Genomic DNA, 10,556 nt, shown 5'->3' with positions numbered 1-10,556 from the left:
CTACCAATTTTAGCTAGCGGCACCGTACGACACTTGACAGTCCCTCACTTGTGGTTTCCAGTTGTCTTCTGGTCCCCACTCTACCTGGAAACATGGAGACTAAAGTTGGGAGAAAGCAGCAGAGTCCTGTCTGGGATTTATTTGAATACGATGGAGAAGAAAAGATACGACAAAACTAAAACTAAACTAGAAAAGCACTCGGAGAGCGCCGACCTCCGCCAAGGCAGATCAGCCTCCCCCCATCACCACCAAAATGTAATCATTTGTTCCTTGTGCCAGTATCTACATTTCCTGCAAATTTCATCAAAATCTGTCCATAACTTTTTGAATTATCTTGCTAACAAACCAACAAACTAACAAACAAACCCCAATGAAAACATTTCCTCTGCTGTTCCTTGGCGGAGGTAATTAAAACTAAGCATTTAGAAAAAAACAAAAACTAATAAAAACTAGCAAACCTGCTCTAAAAACAAATTAAAACTAACTGAATTAGAGAAAAATAAGTTAAAACTAAATAAAATTAAACTAGAATGAAAAATCCAAAACTATTAGAACCTTGGTTTGAAGGTGTGTTCAAGGACTTCCCTGAAACCACCTGAAAAGACAAGGACACAACCAGGAAATATGTCCAACTATTGGATCATGTTCAGCTCCTCATCACACTATGGATTTTTAGTCCATTGCATTACTAATTCATGACGGTGGAGGAGCTGGGAGGGGGGGTACCAGAGGGGGGGGTGCCAGAGGGGGGTCCACCCTCCTGGAAACCTAATCTGGATCAATAGGGTTGACCTTGGGCTGGGCTGCTAATGGGCATATTGGACTGATGTGGATCAGCTGAAGGGATCCAACTGAACAGGTTCTGCTCTTTACTCTTCATTCTGTTCTCAGATCAGATGTTTAAAAACAGTTCTATGATGTTTAGAAAATGGGATTATTCTAAATACTACATTGAAGGAACTGTAAGTGTTTAAATATGCAGTTTGTAGTATTTGTATGTTTAGGTCCACCTTAAATGGATCATGAAGGTCTTTAGAACCTTTAGCTCATATGGAACCCACAGTCGTAAACACTAAACTTTATAATGGAGCTAGAGGGGGTGGAGCTGTCTGGAGCTAAAGGAGGCGGAGCTGTCCTGTGTGTGCACTGGCGCCTCCTGCTGTTCAACCTCAAAATGACAAATAACTGCTTTAATGACAATATCAGCACAAAACCGTCAGCTTGTAATTGATGTATTTTATTGTGAGATGGGGAGTCATAAAAATGAACAAAAAAAGAAACAAAAAAGAATCACTATAAAAAAAAAGATGAGGGTGTTAAAAGAGGGAGGGGCATATAAAATGGGTGTGGTCTTGACACTGACATAAAGTAACAAATTGGCACAAATAAAAACAAGGAACATACTTCAATATTATTTTGGCTTGGCAACAAAAGGACAGTCTGTGGTTAAGGATCATCCTTCAATACAACAGCACGCTCATGCTATTAGACATACGATTAGTTTTCAAAGTTCAGTAGCTTCATATTAGAGGGCAAAAGGAAAGGAAACGACAGAAGAATGGATGCACACAGGTCACTGGGTCCAATGTTCAGGCGTTCAGGTGCCACCGAAGCTGAAAAAAAAACACCTCCTTTCATCTGTTTGAAAAACTTCAGTACGCCGGAGTCTCGTGTTTCCAGGCTTGTAGTTATTTGCCTTTGAATCTTTTTTTCATACTAAAATATATTATCGTATTAATACAAACTACAATATTGTACACTACATAGTGTAATAAATAACCATAAAGAAATATAAAAAATAAGACACATAAATATAAAAGTTCTCTAGGACTAAACAGACAGACCCACGTGATCGGGGTTGGGGGATAATACTGCCATCGCTGAAAACATACAGTACACAAACAGAAACCACATGAAAAAAACAAAAAAACAAACAAAAAAAACAGACACAAATTAATACTGACGGTCCAAACACTGTTGAATGAAACTCCTGGGGTTCAAACCTGTCACATGTTTTTTTACCTGAAGACACATGTGAGCATCTGATGGTGTTAACACGAGTGCACTGGATGAGCTCTGTAAAGGTAAAGGACAGACGAATGAAACATGTGCATGTGACGTCTGCGTCCATCCAGTAGAACACAGGGGTCAAACATGGAGCCCGGGGGCCAAAACCGGCCCACCAAAGGGTCTGATCTGGCCCACCAAAGGGTCCGATCTGGCCCACCAAAGGGTCCGATCTGGCCCACCAAAGGGTCCGATCTGGCCCACCAAAGGGTCCGATCTGGCCCCTGGGATGAATTTGTGAAATGCAGAAATCACACTGAACATCTTAAGAGTTAAGGATGTTCAAATCATTTTAGGTCAGACCAGTAAAATACTATCATAATAGCCTGTATGCAGTGGCCCAGAGGTGCAACAGCCCAAAAAATTATCCACTATAAGAAAAAAAAAGAGAACAGCCCAAAAAATTATACACTATAAGAAAAAAAAGAGAACAGCCCAAAAAATTATCCACTATAAGAAAAATAAAACATCATCCACCTTTTCAATTAAGGGGGTACTGTTTACCCTTAGCATTAGCCACATTTACTGAAGACCTTAAAAATTTTCAGCCTACGCTTTTATTTTTTGTGGTGGCCTTAATTTTAAAGCAAGAGACCTTTTGGGTAAACAGCGCCCCCTTAATTGAAAAGTTGAATGATGTTTTTACCTCCGCCAGGAGGTATTGTGATCACTTTGCTTTGTGTGTTTGTTTGTTTGTTAGCAACTTTACGGGAAAACTCTACCACCCATCTTTCCCAAATCTTCCCCACAGATAGGCCTAGGCCCTGGGACCAACCCAGTACATTTTGGTCCCAGTAGGCCAAAGTTCAAGGTCACAGCAAGGTCACAACATCTACAATTTTCCATCTGTCATCATTGAGCATTTTCCAAAATTCATTAAAAATTCAAAACCACTCCGATTAGCCTCCAATCTGATCCACCTGTAGCTTAGAACAATCTCTTGTATCTGGCTCAAAATTGTCCACATCCACTGTGGAATGTGGACTCTGTGGACATTTACATTTAACATTGAAAATCCCATTTATCGCACATTTTTCATTAGAACTCAACAAATATTGATTGGACTTTAATATAATTTGACAGACACATGACTGGTACCAAGCTTCAACTTTGTACGAAATATCGTTCCGCTTCATTTCTCTTCCGTTATGCTCTGTTGACTTTTGTTATTTTTTATGCACCATTTTCAAAAATCATAAAAAATGCAATTCGTGAAATATCATTATGAAATTTGTTTTGCACATCCATAGACACGTTCTATGACATAAGTTCTGGTTTTTGCTTTTCAACAAAACTTACGGAAGCAGTTACACAGGGAATTTGCGGGGGGGTCACAATTCATTTTCTCTTACATTCAAATGCTAACTAATTTAAAACTAATTTAATTTAAACAGAAATAGCCGATCCACACATGCACACCGTTCGGGGTGCTTGGTGGAGGTTTGCGTTCTCTGAACACTTGTTTTTTTCTCATAGTGGATAATTTTTTGGGCTAGTGGATATCTTTTTGGGCTGTTGCACCTGTGGGCCACTGTACCTATAACTAATGAAAACCATACATTTTCCTCTTTGTTTTAGTGTACAAAAAAAAAAAAAGTTGACATTTACAGACTAGCCTTTCACAATAATGTGAATAACCTGAAATCTCTTAAGAGAAGTATGTGGAATTTTAACAATATTCTGCCTGTTCCTAAATGTTTTGTGTATCTGTACGCTAGAATGAACATGTATAAATGATAAACTAAGGCCTAATATTGTTAACATTGCACTTAATTTTTGTGAAGAATTTTCAGGTTGTTCATATTTGTACATGCTATGTTCAAGTACAGTTCGTAGATGTAAACAGTTTCATTACGGAATTTAACTTTTTTTTTTTTCAGTCAAAAACATAGACAAACCTTTGGAGTTGACATTATTTATCAGTTCTTATCCTATTATTTATATTATTTGACTGGTCCGGCCCACTTTAGATCAGATTAGGCTGAATGTGGAACTGAACTAAAATGAGTTTGACAGCCCTGGAGTAGAACAAAAGCATCTCCTGTTAGATCTAAGATACATGACCGGGCTTCAGGCTGAACCCTGCCCCCCACCCCCCCACCCCTTAGGTGGGGACGAGCCACAGTAGTCCACAGTATTCCGGTTTCCTGGTGTATGTGGGACCCGGTCAGACCTGATCAGCGCTGCTCCGCTCCCACTGCAGCTTCCATGGCACTTCTGATATGCATGTGTTCTCATTTTGGATTGGACTTTTTTTTTTTTTTTTTTTTTTTGCATAAGGCTCGGAGTGGGGGGGTGGGGTGGGGGGCTGGAAGGTTAATACAGTTTTCGACACCCCCTTTCTGCTCACTCTGATGATGTGAAGCACTGGACTGTAAATGAAAAAGGAACTGTATCTTTTTTTTTTTCTTCTTAAGGCTCCGATCCCAAACAGCAGAAGTGGAATGCTAACGTGTGCTAGCGTGGTGCTGCTAGTGCGCTAATACTGAAGGGCAGACGACACAACTCAACTGTTCAATAGGTAAACCAAGCCACTGTAGTGCACACAATTGTTCTTATTTTCCTTCCAACTTAATAAAATACTGACTTTTTTTTGTTCATTGGCAATAAAAAGGTATAGAAATATCTCCCAACTGTACAGCTTTAAAGGTTAAAATATGAGTGATAAAATTAGTAACACTGATAAAAACAAATGACCCAAGGTGTTTTAGTAATAAAACATTATCTAAAACGTGTCGGCTCTAGCTTCCAAAGTCTGTATAATGCATTTCCTTCGTTTTGTTAAAATTTCTGTTCGTCTTCATCTTTTTTTCTTTACAAATGTTTTTTCTTTCTAACACTGAGAAAGGGTTCTCCTGTGGAAAAGTCACTAGTATTTTTCAGGCACACCTGGATTTCTACACAGTAGTGAACTGAAGCAGACACCTGGAGGGCTCCTGGGGTTCTTCCTCTGTGGGCGTGGCTGGACCAGAGGATGAATGTGATTGGAGGAGAGCTCGCCCCAGGCCCGGCTGCTCCTTCAGTCTCTGTCTCCTCCTCCTCCGTCCTTCGCCGTCTGCTCCTCGTCTTCACAGACACTGTTCCTGTTTGGTTCTCCTCCTCCCTCCTCTGTGTCGACCCCCTCCTCTTCCTCCGTTTCCTTAATGCTCCTCCTGACCTCCTCCTCCTCCTCCTCCTGCTCCTCCTCCTGCTCCTCCTCCTGCTCCTCCTCCTGCCTGGTGTCTGCCTCCTCCTCCTCTTCTTCCTCCCTCATCTCCTCCATCCCTTCTCGTTCTACCTCCTCCTCCTCTTCATCTCCACCTTCATCTCCTATCTGCACCACTTGGATGTCATCCATGTCCACGGCACCCTCCTCCTCTTCCTCCTCCTCCTCCTCCTCCTCTTCCTCGCTCTCCTCATCCTCTCTGGTGCTGCTGCCCCTCTCGTCAGAGTCCAGCTGGAAGGGGACCAGGAGTCCCTGCTGGACCTGGTTCAGGGCCTCCAGCTCCGCCTCCTCGGGGCTCTCGGCTCCTCCTCCCGCTCCTCCTCCTCCTTCTCCTTGGCTCTGCGTCTCCTTCTTGCAGTAGGAGTAGCGGTGGTTCATGTGCTGCGAGTAGGAGCCCGAGTGGGAGAAGCGTTTCCCGCACTTGTCGCACTGGTACGGTTTCTCCCCCGAGTGCAGACGCATGTGTTCGATCAAGTGGTGTTTGTGTTTGAAGGCTTTGGTGCAGATGCCGCATTCATGAGGACGCTTCCCTGTGGGGACACAACACACACCACAGTTAGCACGTACACAAAATACACACAACACACACCACAGTTAGCACGTACACAAAATACACACAACACACACCACAGTTAGCACGTACACAAAATACACACAACACACACCACAGTTAGCACGTACACACTAAATACACACAAACTACACACAACAGTTAGCACGTACACAAAATACACACAACACACACCACAGTTAGCACGTACACACTAAATACACACAAACTACACACAACAGTTAGCACGTGCACACAAAATACACACAACACACACCACAGTTAGCACGTACACAAAATACACACAACACACACCACAGTTAGCACGTACACAAAATACACACAACACACACCACAGTTAGCACGTACACAAAATACACACAACACACACCACAGTTAGCACGTACAAAAAATACACACAACACACACCACAGTTAGCACGTACACAAAATACACACAACACACACCACAGTTAGCACGTACACAAAATACACACAACACACACCACAGTTAGCACGTACACAAAATACACACAACACACACCACAGTTAGCACGTACACACTAAATACACACAAACTACACACAACAGTTAGCACGTGCACACAAAATACACACAACACACACAACAGTTAGCACGTACACACTAAATACACACAACACACACCACAGTTAGCACGTACACAAAATACACACAACACACACAACAGTTAGCACGTACACAAAATACACACAACACACACCACAGTTAGCACGTACACAAAATACACACAACACACACCACAGTTAGCACGTACACAAAATACACACAACACACACCACAGTTAGCACGTACACAAAATACACACAACACACACCACAGTTAGCACGTACACAAAATACACACAACACACACCACAGTTAGCACGTACACAAAATACACACAACACACACCACAGTTAGCACGTACACAAAATACACACAACACACACCACAGTTAGCACGTACACACTAAATACACACAAACTACACACAACAGTTAGCACGTGCACACAAAATACACACAACACACACAACAGTTAGCACGTACACACTAAATACACACAACACACACCACAGTTAGCACGTACACAAAATACACACAACACACACAACAGTTAGCACGTACACACTAAATACACACAACACACACCACAGTTAGCACGTACACAAAATACACACAACACACACCACAGTTAGCACGTACACAAAATACACACAACACACACCACAGTTAGCACGTACACAAAATACACACAACACACACCACAGTTAGCACGTACACAAAATACACACAACACACACACACCACAGTTAGCACGTACACAAAATACACACAACACACACCACAGTTAGCACGTACACAAAATACACACAGCACACACCACAGTTAGCACGTACACAAAATACACACAACACACACCACAGTTAGCACGTACACAAAATACACACAACACACACCACAGTTAGCACGTACACAAAATACACACAACACACACCACAGTTAGCACGTACACACTAAATACACACAAACTACACACAACAGTTAGCACGTGCACACAAAATACACACAACACACACAACAGTTAGCACGTACACATTAAATACACACAACACACACCACAGTTAGCACGTACACAAAATACACACAACACACACAACAGTTAGCACGTACACACTAAATACACACAACACACACCACAGTTAGCACGTACACAAAATACACACAACACACACAACAGTTAGCACGTACACAAAATACACACAACACACACCACAGTTAGCACGTACACAAAATACACACAACACACACCACAGTTAGCACGTACACAAAATACACACAACACACACCACAGTTAGCACATACACAAAATACACACAACACACACACACCACAGTTAGCACGTACACAAAATACACACAACACACACCACAGTTAGCACATACACAAAATACACACAACACACACCACAGTTAGCACGTACACAAAATACACACAACACACACAACAGTTAGCACGTACACACAAAATACACACAACACACACCACAGTTAGCACGTACACACTAAATACACACAAACTACACACAACACACACCACAGTTAGCACGTACACAAAATACACACAACACACACCACAGTTAGCACGTACACACTAAATACACACAAACTACACACAACAGTTAGCACGTGCACACAAAATACACACAACACACACAACAGTTAGCACGTACACACTAAATACACACAACACACACCACAGTTAGCACGTACACAAAATACACACAACACACACAACAGTTAGCACGTACACACTAAATACACACAACACACACCACAGTTAGCACGTACACAAAATACACACAACACACACAACAGTTAGCACGTACACAAAATACACACAACACACACCACAGTTAGCACGTACACAAAATACACACAACACACACCACAGTTAGCACGTACACAAAATACACACAACACACACACACCACAGTTAGCACGTACACAAAATACACACAACACACACCACAGTTAGCACGTACACAAAATACACACAACACACACCACAGTTAGCACATACACAAAATACACACAACACACACCACAGTTAGCACGTACACAAAATACACACAACACACACAACAGTTAGCACGTACACACAAAATACACACAACACACACCACAGTTAGCACGTACACACTAAATACACACAAACTACACACCACAGTTAGCACGTGCACACAAAATACACACAACACACACAACAGTTAGCACGTACACACTAAATACACACAAACTACACACAACAGTTAGCACGTGCACACAAAATACACACAACACACACCACAGTTAGCACGTACACACTAAATACACACAACACACACCACAGTTAGCACGTACACAAAATACACACAACACACACAACAGTTAGCACATACACAAAATACACACAACACACACCACAGTTAGCACGTACACAAAATACACACAACACACACAACAGTTAGCACGTACACACTAAATACACACAAACTACACACAACAGTTAGCACGTGCACACAAAATACACACAACACACACAACAGTTAGCACATACACAAAATACACACAACACACACAACAGTTAGCACGTACACACTAAATACACACAAACTACACACAACAGTTAGCACGTACACACTAAATACACACAACACACCACAGTTAGCACGTACACACAAAATACACACAACACACACAACAGTTAGCACATACACAAAATACACACAACACACACAACAGTTAGCACGTACACAAAATACACACAACACACACCACAGTTAGCACGTACACACTAAATACACACAACACACACCACAGTTAGCACGTACACAAAATACACACAACACACACCACAGTTAGCACGTACACAAAATACACACAACACACACCACAGTTAGCACGTACACAAAATACACACAACACACACCACAGTTAGCACGTACACAAAATACACACAACACACACAACAGTTAGCACGTACACACTAAATACACACAAACTACACACAACAGTTAGCATGTGCACACAAAATACACACAACACACACAACAGTTAGCACGTACACACTAAATACACACAACACACACCACAGTTAGCACGTACACAAAATACACACAACACACACAACAGTTAGCACGTACACAAAATACACACAACACACACCACAGTTAGCAACGTACACAAAATACACACAACACACACCACAGTTAGCACGTACACAAAATACACACAACACACACCACAGTTAGCACGTACACAAAATACACACAACACACACCACAGTTAGCACGTACACAAAATACACACAACACACACCACAGTTAGCACGTACACACTAAATACACACAACACACACAACAGTTAGCACGTACACACAAAATACACACAACACACACCACAGTTAGCACGTACACAAAATACACACAACACACACAACAGTTAGCACGTACACACTAAATACACACAAACTACACGCAACAGTTAGCACGTGCACACAAAATACACACAACACACACAACAGTTAGCACGTACACACTAAATACACACAAACTACACACAACAGTTAGCACGTGCACACAAAATACACACAACACACACAACAGTTAGCACGTACACACTAAATACACACAACACACACCACAGTTAGCACGTACACAAAATACACACAACACACACAACAGTTAGCACATACACAAAATACACACAACCACACACCACAGTTAGCACGTACACAAAATACACACAACACACACAACAGTTAGCACGTACACACTAAATACACACAAACTACACACAACAGTTAGCACGTGCACACAAAATACACACAACACACACAACAGTTAGCACATACACAAAATACACACAACACACACAACAGTTAGCACGTACACACTAAATACACACAAACTACACACAACAGTTAGCACGTACACACTAAATACACACAACACACACCACAGTTAGCACGTACACACAAAATACACACAACACACACAACAGTTAGCACATACACAAAATACACACAACACACACAACAGTTAGCACGTACACACTAAATACACACAACACACACAACAGTTAGCACGTACACACTAAATACACACAAACTACACACAACAGTTAGCACGTACACACTAAATACACACAACACACACTACAGTTAGCACGTACAC

The 10,556-nt window shown here is 41.6% G+C and overlaps 1 pseudogene; it reads right to left on the bottom strand.

Annotated features, from left to right (window-relative positions):
• Positions 1–4,311: 4,311 nt before the first annotated feature.
• The window catches only part of LOC115411089 (zinc finger E-box-binding homeobox 1-like), a 39,959-nt pseudogene continuing 33,714 nt past the window's right edge, over positions 4,312–10,556 (bottom strand).

This window comes from Sphaeramia orbicularis, chromosome 20, assembly GCF_902148855.1.
Source record: "Sphaeramia orbicularis chromosome 20, fSphaOr1.1, whole genome shotgun sequence".
NCBI classification, from domain to species: domain Eukaryota; kingdom Metazoa; phylum Chordata; class Actinopteri; order Kurtiformes; family Apogonidae; genus Sphaeramia; species Sphaeramia orbicularis.
Note: the sequence above shows the minus strand (reverse complement) of the source record. Positions and strands in the feature narration are given on the sequence as shown.